This window comes from Lissotriton helveticus, chromosome 7 (genome assembly GCF_964261635.1).
Source record: "Lissotriton helveticus chromosome 7, aLisHel1.1, whole genome shotgun sequence".
NCBI classification, from domain to species: Eukaryota; Metazoa; Chordata; class Amphibia; order Caudata; family Salamandridae; genus Lissotriton; species Lissotriton helveticus.
Genome location: NC_136068.1, coordinates 129,849,153 through 129,862,960, shown reverse-complemented (window position 1 = coordinate 129,862,960; position 13,808 = coordinate 129,849,153). Strand labels below are relative to the sequence as shown.

The following is a 13,808-nucleotide window of genomic DNA, read 5'->3' as shown; positions in this document are numbered from 1 at the left end:
CTCCTCCCCAGGATGGATCTCACCCTCCTCCCCAGAGGATGGATATCGCCCTCATTCTCAGTAGTTAGGGTCTCACCTTCCTCCCCAGAGGATGGATCTCACCCTCATTCCCAGTAGTTAGGGTCTCACCCTCCTCCCCAGAGGATGGATCTCACCCTCATTCTCAGTAGTTAGGGTCTCACCCTCCTCCCCAGGATGGATCTCACCCTCATTCCCAGTAGTTAGGGTCTCACCCTCCTCCCCAGAGGATGGATATCATATCACCCTCATTCCAGTAGTTAGGGTCTCACCTTCCTCCCCAGATGATGGATCTCACCCTCATTCCCAGCAGTTAGGGTCTCACCCTCCTCCCCAGAGGATGGATCTCACCCTCATTCCCAGTAGTTAGGGTCTCACCTTCCTCCCCAGAGGATGGATCTCACCCTCATTCCCAGCAGTTAGGGTCTCACCCTCCTCCCCAGGATGGATCTCACCCTCATTCCCAGTAGTTAGGGTCTCACCTTCCTCCCCAGAGGATGGATCTCACCCTCATTCCCAGCAGTTAGGGTCTCACCCTCCTCCCCAGGATGGATCTCACCCTCATTCCCAGTAGTTAGGGTCTCACCCTCCTCCCCAGGATGGATCTCACCCTCATTCCCAGTAGTTAGGGTCTCACCCTCCTCCCCAGGATGGATCTCACCCTCATTCCCAGTAGTTAGGGTCTCGCCCTCCTCCCCAGAGGATGGATCTCACCCTCATTCCCAGCAGTTAGGGTCTCACCCTCCTCCCCAGGATGGATCTCACCCTCATTCCCAGTAGTTAGGGTCTCACCCTCCTCCCCAGAGGATGGAGCTCACCTCGTTGCGAGTAGTTTAGGTCTCGCTCTCACCCCCGCGGCCATGATTGTACCCACATCCCCAGAGATTGGGGTCTCACCCTACTTCTGTCACCCTGCTTCCAAGTGTTGGGCAGCGGCTACCACACATTTCCACCGGCGGAGGTCTCCCCCTCTCACCCTACGATACATCGTCTCTCCTCCCAGGAGTTGTGGTCTCGCCCTCGCCCCCTGAGGTTGGGGTCTCACCAGCTGTGAGACGGAATCGAATCCCAGTGAATTCGGGTAAATACCAGGACAGGGGCACTCACTCAGAGCCGCCTGCTGCTTCCAGTCCGCACCTGATGGTTTTCCTAAACAGAGTAGGTCAGAAGCTATAGCGCCTTGAAGACGGGGTTCAACGATTCGCTTCTGGGCGTCCGCGTCCTCGGACGTTGATCCGGTTTTGGTGCGGGCAATACATCGGGGATAGCTCGGTGGGTTATAGCTCCTCTGCTCACTCCTCAGGGTGTCCTGGGGAAGACTGGATACAAATCCAGGCAGGGCTGTTACATGTGTAAAGAAATAAAATATACACCCCTTGCCACCAAGCGCAATGACTGCTATTCCTTAGCAACGCTATCAAATAGCGCTTGGATGTCTAGGACTCTAGCGCCAAAGAAGGCGAGGTTTTCGTCATTTCCACGTTCATAAAATCGATGTATTGTTGTGAGTGAGAAGACCCTGTTGTTTCCAGCATTTCAAGGCTACAGCCCTGAGGCGGGATTGGATGGTGTAGTACTGTAGAGCAAAGGAATTCTGATATTAAAGCCTCACACTGTGGGTGTCGCTCAGCAGAGTTTAATACAGTTACATATTTCATGTATTTTTCAAGCGCTTTGTGCTGCGTTTCAACTCCTCTCTAAGCGCTCTTGGAGGTATCGAGAAGCCAGTAATGGAAACCAGTAATGGTGACCGACAACTGTAACTGTCTGCGGTCCTGTGCTTTGCGTTTAGACGGTTTTGTACAGCGCCGTGCACTGCAGCTTCAGGGCGCTTGACTGAGCACCAGTCCAGAGTACATGCTGAACTATTAGGACCGGTATGGGGGCTGACCCACGATGCCGAGGTGCCTTTGTCACTCTCTCATTGTGTGACTTGATCATGCGAAAACCAGTGCGCACGGCCAGTTTTCACGAGTCCCTCGATGCCAAGATAGCTCAGTGGGTTCAGCCGGAAATGTCCTTTCCGGCGTTCCACTTCTAGAGGCTCCAGACCCCATTCCGAACCATCTCAAGAACCCCGTTCAGGTTGCATAAGATTCTTGATCTTCCGCGCGTCCCCGCACTGCTACAGGCGCCTGGAAGACACATATTTTAAACGAAGCGCTTCTTCCGGCTGCTGTATAGTGTATATGTGCCGCATTGCGAGGCGTACAAAGTTCATCAAAACCATTTCCTCACCCAGCTAGAGAGAGAAAACGCAACTGTCACGAAGTGCGGTGTCTGATGTAGTGCTGTCAATCAAGGCCGTTACTTTTACCGCTCTTTGGCATTTCTTTTGAAATTTCTTCTAGGCAGTACAAATTACTGTTTTTAAAAAAAATAAAAGTTTTATATAGCGCGAACGAGACCCGAAGGTGTCAGAGCGCTATACATGAGCACCAGTAGTGCTACAGAAGGACACATTCATTTGGTTAGGCGCGAGACTGGAACGCGGTTTACCAGCTTCGATGTCGAACACTGTCAGTGCCTGAGTTTCGCAGGCTGTGCTTGAGGAATTTGGGAATGTCCGATCCCGATGCATCGCCTCTACGCCAGAATGATTGCGGTACAGATGGACAGAACAATGCCTATCACATAGATTGCATTGGCAATGTTGCACGAATATTTGCACTTGGAAGCACGAATATATCATGCACCGATTGTCGTGAAAAATGCAATTGCTCTGGGTACAATGTACAACAAAAACGTTGGTGCAAATTTGGACCGCTATGGGTGCAAATCCATAATACAGAAATGTTGATGCAACATTGCAACGTCGTGAGTGGAATCTGTGGAATCCGAAAATTATGTAAACTCGCTCGGTTTAGGAGCAATCTGTGTGAATCGCACATATGGACGCAATCAATCTTCTTCGGACATGTAGGTGCAAAACTGAACCCGTGTGCGTAGAATCTACGCGACTCGAAAATGTTGGCGCAAAATCGCACGATGTCCCAATGGAATCTATACCACTTGGAAATGTAGGAGCAAAATTTAGGTGAGATGTATGTAATCCGGGTATTAGAGGGAGCAAGTCCTCCAGTATTCATTACTTCTAAGGCCTCCCTGTTTTTTTCAGCCCATTTGTCCATTCACGTCCCATTTTCTGTTGCCTGCTTGGTGGGGGGTGGACGTTCTTACATCTAAACTCAGACTGCTGAGCTGTTTTGTAGTGCTGTAAATTATACTTTTTCACAATATTCATCCTTTAATTATCTCGGAAAGATGATGTTTACTTTTGTCATTGTTTCAACCTGTGTGACCAGTTCTGAGGTTTATGCCTCTGCTGCAGGCGCTGAACTCCCGGGGCTATCTCATCTCATCTCATATTTATTTATGTATTAAGAGAGACGCTTTATCACCTACATCGCAGCCTTTAACCAGCTCATTAATTCTCCTGGACATCGCAAAGGCGAGTCCACCCTACAGAAAACACAATTAATAACTTGGAAATTGAAAACAAATCTCTGCAGCAGGCACACGGCCGAGGTAAACTGTGCTTTTCAAATAAATACTGATCTTCAAGCGCCTAGAAGCAAAGATAGCAAAAACGCCTTTTGCATTAAACTACAATTTGATTCTGGCCTGCACAAGTATGAACTTGGAGAACAAAAAGTTTACAAAATTCGGGATAAGGTGTCGAAAACGTACCTCCAGTCGCTGCTCCGGGTCAGTGTGGGATTCTTCTAAGTTCTTCGCCTCACAGATAGCGCTTGATGGTTCTCTGGGCGCTGGATGTCCACACTACAGAGACAGCTGCGGGTAGTCCTAAACAGGGGTGGTAGGTGGCGCAGGGGTTATTACACGGAGCTACTACCTAGGGGTGCCAGTAATCTTGGGGTTCCCCAGGGGGTCTTGACTTTGGGGCACTCAGTGCGGAGGCTATGCTACACAGGTTGCATCAAGGGGAGCTCTCCTCCTACACAGGGGGCACAGAGAGGAATGTATATCCCTAGAGAGGGGTAACCGAGGATGTAGGGTGTCTTAGGCTTGGGGGTCCCAGGGATGCTTGCTCTCCTAGGCAGGGGTCAGCACCCTGGACTTTGCTCCTCCTCTCGGTCTCTCCTCCTGTCAGGGGCACTGCGGTGCCACAAGTTGGGGGTTTTCTGGCAGAGCCGTCCTCTCTCCTCTTTTTATCACCTCTTGTAATTCAGCGCCCGCTCAGCATAGGCTGAGCTCAGCCAATGGGGGGAGAGCAGGGGGCCGGTGAGCGGTGCGCGCGCGCGCACCCGCGCACGGGCGCGCGCACGGGCTCCCGCTGCCTGGCTCCCCTTCTGCCGCCTTTTGAAGGCTCCTCGCCCCATTTCCGCTCTTTATGCACTGAGCGGGAACGGCGTGGGCGGCTGAGGGTGGGAGATGTGGGTGGAGGGGAGCACGGTGAGGGTGGGCGACACCACCGCCTCCTGCTAGTAAATATTCACAGTCTGTAAGGCTGGTGTGGGGAGATGGCACTACCCAGAGCAGACGATGCAGCGAGAAGCACCAGACCTTCCCCCGCGCAAATCAGGCGTGTGCTAAAATAGTGCTGAGTGCATAGGTGGGCTTCTTCGAAGCGCTGTAATTGGTCCTAATGATGTAAAGGCTTCGCGGCAAGGAGGCCCACAAAACATTTAAAGGACTTGGGAGGCGGGGCGCACTCCGACTTTCACACATGGCTTGCAAGTTTGCAGTTTATACTACGTTATAGGGTCTGCGTTCTACTTCTAATACATATTATTCTTACAGTACACTCATTTTGCTTGCTATTGTTCCTCAAATCTTAACACTAAGATACTATTCCAAAGTACATTCTTCTCTCCGGGCAGAAGGACAGCGCGTGGGAACTAGCGAACCTGGACACAGTGCTATACCTGGGGCACCTGGGCAGAGTTTTAGATCTGAGGCCATGGACAGGTGTGGGGTCTGATGCCATGGACAGGTGTGGGGTCTGATGCCATGGACAGGTGTGGGGTCTGATGCCATGGACAGGTGTACGCAGGGCTTTAAGTGGGATGAAAAAACTGGGGGGTCTCTCAAAGGGGCGTGGCCAGTGTAATTAGGGGCGTGGCTTTACAAATCTTACGGTAAAAATCTGTGTTTAGCATAGTGCGCCGCCCGACTTGTATTTTGCTGTTTTGTCATTGCATCCAGATATGTGATACAACAAGTAACATCATACCTACAACAAGGCAGGACTATTGGCTTTGTCAATGGTTATTAGTTGCATAAAATAAATAAGCTGCAACTATAGCTTGCCTAGTTACAAATAATATTTAAAAAGCTTCCAATTAAAGCCCTGGTGACCCTACCACAATATTGCTGCTCTTGCGTTTCAGAAAGAGAAGGGAAATCCAGAAAGAAAATGACTCTTTAAAGGATTTCCCTTCTCCCAAAACTCTCAGCTGCCATGACGTCATGCCGTAACTTCTTCTAGTGTGAAGTGAGCAGTGTGAGCAGCGCACATCGATGTGCCTGCTGTCTCGAAACAGGTCTCAATCGGCTCTGTTTTGTGCCATGGCGCTTTTTTCCGGACTGCAGTGACCGCAAACTGCTGTCACTGCAGTCGGGGGAAAAAACGGACCACCTGTGCCAGGGCTCAAAACAGAGCCCGATAGAGACCCGTTTCGAGCCCCTCTTAAAAAAACTGCCGGTGCTCAGACCCCTTGAGACCCGGCCCACTTAAAGCCCTGGGTGTACGCCTGGGGCACATGGACAGACCGTGGAGTCGGAGGCACATGGACAGAGTGTTAGATCGGAAGCCACAGAGTGTGGGACTGAGGCACATAGACAAAGAGTTTGAGCCTGATCACATGGACAGAGTATGAGATTGGAGACACATGGACAGGGTAGTAGATTTGAGGATGGGGCTCGGGGCACATGGACAGAGTGTGGAGTCTGAGGCACATGGACAGAGTGTGGAGTCTGAGGCACATGGACAGTATGATATTGGAGACACATGGACAGGGTAGTAGATTTGAGGATGGGGCACATGGACAGAGTGTGGAGTCTGAGGCACATGGACAGCGTGTGGAGTCTGAGGCACATAGACAGAGTGTGGAGCCTGAGGCACATGGACAGAGTGTGGAGCCTGAGGCACATGGACAGAGTGTGGAGCCTGAGGCACATGGACAGCGTGTGGAGTCTGAGGCACATGGACAGAGTGTGGAGCCTGAAGCACATGGACAGAGTGTGGAGTCTGAGGCACATGGACAGAGTGTGGAGTCTGAGGCACATGGACAGCGTGTAGAGTTTGAGGCACATGGACAGAGTGTGGAGTCTGAGGCACATGGACAGAGTGTGGAGTCTGAGGCACATGGACAGAGAGTGTGGAGTCTGAGGCAATGGACAAAGAGTTCGAGCCTGATCACATGGACTGAGTATGAGATTGGAGACACATGGACAGGGTAGTAGATCTGAGGCACATGGAGAGAGTTTGGATTGTAAGACATCTGAACAGAGTGTTATATTTGCTGCACATGGACAGAGTGTGGGACCTGAGGCAGATGGACAGAGTGGGAGATCTAGGGTACATAGACAGAGTGTTAGAGCTTGGGCACATGGGCAGTGTGTGAGGGGCATCGGGCAATGGGCGGCATTTCACGAGCTAGGTGCACATAGCCAGTGTGAGAAGCTTGGTGCACATCGGCAGTGTGAGGAACTTGGTGCACATGGGAAATGTGTGAGGAGCTTAGTGCACATGGGCAGCATATGAAAAGTTTGGTACACATGGGCAGTGTGAGGAACTTGGTGCAAATGGGCAGTGTGGTGAGGAGCTTGATGCACATGGACAGTGTGTGAGGAGCTTGGTGCACATGGGCCGTGTGAGGAACTTGGTGCTCATGGGCAGCGTGTGGAAGCTTGGTGCACATGGACAGCGTGTGAGGAGCTTGGTGCACATGGGCAGCGTGTGAGAAGCTTGGTGCACATGGGCAGCGTGTGAGGAGCTTGGTGCACATGGACAGTGTGTGAGGAGCTGGGTGCACATGGGCAGCGTGTGAGGAGCTTGGTGCACATGGGCAGCGTGTGAGGAGCTTGGTGCACATGGGCAGCGTGTGGAAGCTTGGTGCACATGGGCAGCGTGTGAGAAGCTTGGTGCACATGGGCAGCGTGTGAGGAGCTTGGAGCACATGGGAAGTTTGAGGAGCTTGGTGAGCATGAGCAGTGTGAGGAGCTTGGTTCTCATAGGACAGTGTGATGAGTTTGGTGCACATGGCCAGTGTGAGGAGCTTGGTTCTCATAGGACAGTGTGATGAGTTTGGTGCACATGGCCAGTGTGAGGGGCTTGGTTCTCATAGGACAGTGTGATGAGTTTGGTGCACGTGGCCAGTGTGAGGAGCTTGGTTCTCATAGGACAGTGTGATGAGTTTGGTGCACATGGCCAGTGTGAGGAGCTTGGTTCTCATAGGACAGTGTGATGAGTTTGGTGCACATGGCCAGTGTGAGGGGCTTGGTTCTCATAGGACAGTGTGATGAGTTTGGTGCACGTGGCCAGTGTGAGGAACTTGGTTCTCATAGGACAGTGTGATGAGCTTGGTGCAATGGGCAGTGTGTGAGAGCTTGGTGCACATGGCCAGTGTGAGGTGCTTGGTGCAAATGAGCAGTGTGGAAGGAGCTTGGTGCTCATAGGACAGTGTGAGGAGCTTGGTGCACATGGGCAGTGTGTGAGGAGCTTGGTGTACATGGATAGTATGTGAGTAGCATGGTGCACATGGACAGTGTGAGAAGCTTGGTGCATATGGATAATGTGTGAGGAGCTTGGTGCAAATGGTCAGGTGTGAGGAGCTTGGTGCAAGTGGCCAGTGTGAGAAGCTTGGTGCACGCGACCAGTGTGAGGAGCTTGGTGCACATGGGCAGTGCAAGAAGATTGGTGCCAATGGATAATGTGTGAGGAACTTGGAGCACGTGGTCCGGTGTGAGGAGCTTGGTGCAAGTGGCCAGTGTGAGAAGCTTGGTGCACGCGACCAGTGTGAGGAGCTTGGCGCACGTGGCCAGTGCGAGGAGATTGGTTCACATAGGACAGTGCTCGGAGCTTGGTGCAATCTGGGCAGTGTGTGAGGAGCTTGGTCCACATAGGACAGTGCAAGGAGGTTAGTGCACAAAGCCAGTGTGAGGAGCTTGGTGCACATGGGCAGTGTGTGAGGAACTTGGTGCAATGGGCAGTGTGAGGAGCTTGGTGCACATGTAGTATTGTAAAACAAGCTTTAATTACGCCAAGTCTGTGAGATTCTTGTTGTGCACAAACAGGCAATGAGAGAAGCTTGGTGCACATGGGCACTGTGAGAAGCTTGTGACACATGGGCAGAGTGCAGGGAGTTTCAACCCTCCAGGCGCTGCGGGCCCATGGGCAGGCCCTGCGAGGGCTTGTGAGGCATGGAAAGCTTGTTAGCACTGGGCCGGCTGGCCGGGCCCGCTCCGCGGGTGTACCCTCGTCGTGTCCACCGCCTCAGAGGCTGACACCGAGATGTATTGTCTGTGGGCGGGAAGGAGTGATTTGACACCCAGTCTCTTGGAGTGACACAGTAATTAGGTGCACCGAGCTGGGGAACAGTAGCACGTAGGACGCACAGGGACTCCGGAACGCCTCGAGGCGGCGAGCACGAGGGACGTGAAAACACACTGTCATTATTATGTTGTCATTGCTATAACGGCTCACAGTCCCGCGCCATCTATCAATCTCTCTGACAAGCTAATGGCACCAACACCGAGTGCGTCAGAGTAAACACGGTGACGTCAGCGCCAGCCAGGCTCCAGCTGCGCAATGCACCCTGGGAGAAGCCGGATTCTGAGAGCATTTTCCGCACGTTTCTCCCATTGCGCACATTTGAAGTGTTGTTCTTACAACAGCGTGCGTGATGATGTAATACTTCTTTGCGCACATTTGAAGTGTTATTCTACACCAGCGTACGTGATGACGTAATACTTCTTTGCGCACATTTGAAGTGTTGTTCTACAACGGCGTACGGGATGACGTAATACTGCACGAGCATACAGCTGCCTCAAAGTACCAAGTGTGGGCGCCATGAAGTCAATTCCTGCTCTCTGGATCGATGTTCGTTGTACAGTGAGAGTACGAGTGCTTAATTTGTAATAAATAAATAAAAATAATAATAGTAGCAGGAGACCAACGCAGCTTGGACCAACAATTGTCACTGCCAGCGCTGCCAATGTTCCATCTTTGCTGCAGGACAGATTTCAGTAAATTCAAGAAAATGTTGAAAACATGGCTGTTTTTTTGGGGGGCGTGGCTTGGATGGCAAGGAGGCAGGAGACCTAAGTCCGGAGCTCCCGACCCCAAGTTCAAACGAGCGGCGCGCACTACAGCCCAACGGAGAGAAACTGAGCCAAACCCCGGAAAAAGTGTGAGGGAACCAAACGGGCACCCTACGAGAGGCTCCGCGACCAAAAAGAGCCAAGAATAAGGCGGCGGCGGGGGAGAAGGTGAGCGACCAGGGGGGAAGAGGAGCGACCCCAAGATGGCGGCTTGAGTCGGAAGACCGGGAAGACAGCGAGCCACACAAAGACAGGTGAGCCGATCCACCTAGAGCGCAACACCGACCGCCCAACACCCCCGCTCCCCCCCCCCTGCCTCAGGAAGAAGGGAGAGAGAGGCAGTCACGGCGTGCGGGGACCGAGCAAGTGAGTACCGGCTCAGCGGAGCAGCGTGCGCCGGTCGGCGCAAGGAACGAACTGGCAGCCCCCCCACGCCCTTACAATTCTGAATCCTGACGAGGCGGCACTAACATACCGCGGCAGAGGGGCCGACAGCCGCTTCGGTAGCAGGGAAAAACAACAACAACGACAAGGCGGCCATCTTGGTAGAGGGGGAAGGAGCAGGGGCGGCCATCTTGCTAAAGCCACAAGTACATTACGGCGACAAACGGCGAAAAAACGGCCCGACAACACAGCGCGAGTGGGTCAGAGCGGCAAACTTGCACTCTCTCCGACGCAGCGGAGAACCAAGAGGCGACCAGTCTCAGCCACACAATCCTATCGGGGGGCCAGGCCGCAGCTGCAACAGCAGCTGAAAAGACAAAAACAAGGCGGCCATCTTGGTAGAGAGGGAGTGAGCGGGGGCGGCCATCTTGCTAGAGCCAAAGCACCTCACGGCGGAAAATTCTCCTGGCATTACACGACCCGACAACACAGTGCAAGCGGGTCAGAGCGGTAAACCCGCGTTTCTCCAACGCAGCAGAGAACTGAGGAGCAATCAGTCACGCAAGTGAGCACCGGCTCAACGGAGCAGCGCGCGCAGGTCAGCGCAAGGAACGAACTGGCAGCTCCCCCCCACGCCCTCACAAGTCTGAATGCTGATGAGGCGGCAGTAACACACCGCGGCAGAGGGGTCGACAGCCGTTTCGGTAGCAGGGAAGACAACAACAACAACAAGGCGGCCATCTTGGTAGAGGGGGAAAGAGCAGGGGCGGCCATCTTGCTACAGCCACAAGTCGACAACACAGGGCAAGCAGGTCAGAGCGGTAAGCCCGCACTTCTCCAACGAAGCAGGGAACTGAGGGGCAATCAGTCACGCACCAGGCACGTACACAACAGGGGAGGAGGCAGAGAGCCATCGATAAGGCCACTGACGCTGTGACAAACAAGCCTGAGCAGACGGCGACGAGAGCTGGAGCATAATAATAGTAGAGGGGACACGGCCAAAGCAGAGAACAGCGCAGAAGGCTGGCGGAGCTTAGGACTAAAACCAGAGTGGTCAGGTGGCCACCCAGGTTCAGAGACGACCCTATAACGCCGATTTGCACCTCGAGGGGCAAGGAGGGAGAAAGAGGAGACAAAGCCGCAAAAAGACAGCCACTAACAGAAGGGAGGCTCAGTCTCAACCAGGCCAAAAGAGGAACAGAAGCCATGGCAGGCAGGGACGGGAAACAAGGGGCCAACGACTTGAAGAAAAGCAAGAATGAGACACCGCCCTCACCGGGCAAAGAACGAAACAATCAGGGGGATGGCACCATAACGCTGGACATGCTCCTGAAGAAAATAACGGAGGGGAACGAGCTGGCAAAAGCCACGAAAAAAACAGTAGACAGCATCCAGATGGAGCTAATAGCAATCAGAGCCGAGCAAAGCAGAGCCAATGGAAGAATTGACGAGGCAGAGAAGCGAATAGGTGCGCTAGAAGACAACGCAAATATAACACATAAGGACATGGGGCTTGTGATAAAGAGAACAACGGCACTACAGAAGGCCGTAGCGGAGCAGGAGGACAGGAGTCGCAAGGGGAACATAAGACTCTTGGGAGTACCTGAGGAGGAAGAAGACACACCAGGAGCATGTGCCCTCATGCTGGAGGCCCTAATACCTAAAATAACGGGACTTACTTTCGACAAACCGCTGGAGATCACCAAAGCGTACCGCATACCAGCCAGGAAGCAAATGAACAGCAACGCCCCCAGACCCATAATATGCAGACCACTAAGAGAAAATCAAACAGAGGCGATATTTGCGGTAGCCAGGAAGGGCCGCCCGATGATGATAAACGGGAGCAAAGTAACCATCACCCAGGACTTCTCCAAACTAACAGTCGAGGTGAGGAAAGGCTTCCTAGCCCAAAGGGAACATTTGCGGAAAAAGAACATTGCTTTTACATTTGCAGGCCCGTCCAGGATGAGAGTGACAGACAGACACGGAAGCAGAATCTTCGATGACCCCAACGACCTGCACCGATACCTACGAGACCCGGAACCAGAGGAGATGGAGCTGCCGAGCCCAGGGGCAAAGAGAAGGGCATCCTCTGACGAAACACACGAAGGAGGTGAATAAGAAGGAGTGCTTTTAAGGAAGACGCATGTCGCAGACACCCATGTACAGGAGCAACAGCAACCACCGAGACTCTTGACTGCTACGAACAATAGCCTGGAGTAACAAGCATGCGCAACCATGCAAGGAAACTCTGACATTAACAACAACCTACCTCAAAAAAGGGAATCTACCTCACACAACAACAACATACTACCTCAGATGGCCACAGAACAAGATTGGCCACAGCCACCGGGATACAGAACATGCCGTGAGCCACCAAACAGCAAGAACAACCATACCTACCTCAGCAAGGCCACGGTGGCCACGGGAAGAACGGGCGGGCAACCGCTGACCATATCCTTTTCTCTTGAAATTGACCATGAGGGGCGGGGGGTTTTTTGGCTAACACGCTAAGGACTAAAAGACTCAGGAAGAACTTGGGGGGGGGGAGTGTGAGGACCCTTGCTGTCGCACACCCGGTTTACTACTGACGGGGGGGAGGGGGGGGGGGGGGAGGGGGTCGGGCCAGGGGGGGGAGTGAAGTCGGCGGATATGACAGTACATGGCAGAGCCGCCGGTTGCGTCATGAACAAAGGGCCTAGAATCTTGCCTTTCTCCACAGGCACCCTATACTTTTCCTATTTCTTTTTTCCCATCCAGCACCCCGGGGGGGGGCTGCAGAACGCAAAGCACAAGCGACGAAGCGAAACCACCATGACAAACCCAACAAGAGCGGGCCTGTCCACTGATTTGAAGGTAGTGTCCATGAATGTTAAAGGACTGAACCACCCAGTCAAACGCAGGAAAATCCTGGACTACTTGTCCAAACTAAAGGGAGATGTGTACATGCTCCAAGAGACCAAGCTCTCCAAAGAGGAGGCGAAACTACTCAAAGCCAGATGGATAGGGGAGGTACTCTGCTCACCGGCAAAAGGGAAAAAAAGAGGAGTAATAACCATCCTGAGCAAGAAGGCCAACATGACAACACTAGCAGTGGACACTGATGAAGATGGCCGCATGCTCATAGCAAGCGTCCAGAGAGGAGGCGACACAATCCACATGGTCAATATCTATGGTCCGAACTCGGAAGACAAGCAATTCTGGCTGGGAGTGGACAGCAAGCTATCAGATCTCCCCCAAGAGGACCTCCTGATCACAGCCGGGGATATGAAAAAGACGATGGACCAGGCAACAGACAGACACCCAAACAGACCAAGTCACAACTCCAACAACAACAACAACACCCTGAAAGACTTATGCACCAAACATCAACTGGCAGACCCGTGGAGGCTCCAACACCCGACAGCGCGAGAATACACCTTCTACTCACACCCACATAACTCCTACAGCAGGATCAACTACATACTGATGTCCAACACACACACGCACCTCATAGAAGACACGGAGATAGCCACAATCACCGTCTCAGACCATGCTCACATAACACTCACTCTAAGTGGGAAACACAATGAAAACCCAACGAGGAGGTGGAGACTGAACGATGACATCCTCCAGAACAGAGAGAACGTCAAAGAAATTGAAGCTACAATCAAAGAGTACCTCGAACACAACGACAATGGCGAGGTAGGGAAAGACACCGTATGGGATGCCCTCAAAGCGACAATAAGGGGGAATTTGATAAACATCAAGGCCAGGATGAACAGAGGACGGAACAAGAAACTCCGTGAGCTCGAGGAGGAAATAACAGCACTGGAGAGAGGTCACTGTGCTAACATAACGGACAAAAACACGCTCACTTTGCTCACAAAAAAGAAATACGAGCTGAATAGGATCCTAAGCGAAAGAGCGGGCTCCTGGTTGACGAAGTTCAAGTCAGTCAACCTATGTGCAGCAAACAAGGCAGGGAAACAGCTGGCGTCCTACTTAAAGGCAAAACAAAGGCAACACACAATAGCAGCGATAACTGACCGCACGAACAAATCCCAAACAACGAACAAAGGAATACTAGATGTTTTCAGACAATTTTACCAAGAACTGTACACTGAGGATCAAAACCT

The 13,808-nt window shown here is 52.5% G+C and overlaps 1 protein-coding gene across 1 annotated transcript in view; it reads right to left on the bottom strand.

Moving 5' to 3' along the window:
* Window positions 1-3,837, bottom strand: part of PDYN (prodynorphin) — a 54,672-nt gene extending 50,835 nt beyond the window's left edge. Inside the window, exon 1 of the mRNA XM_078650437.1 lies at window positions 3,709-3,837. The gene's annotated coding sequence lies outside the window, so the exon portion shown is untranslated. The remainder of the gene's footprint in view (window positions 1-3,708) is intronic.
* Between the last annotated feature and the right edge of the window lie 9,971 nt (window positions 3,838-13,808).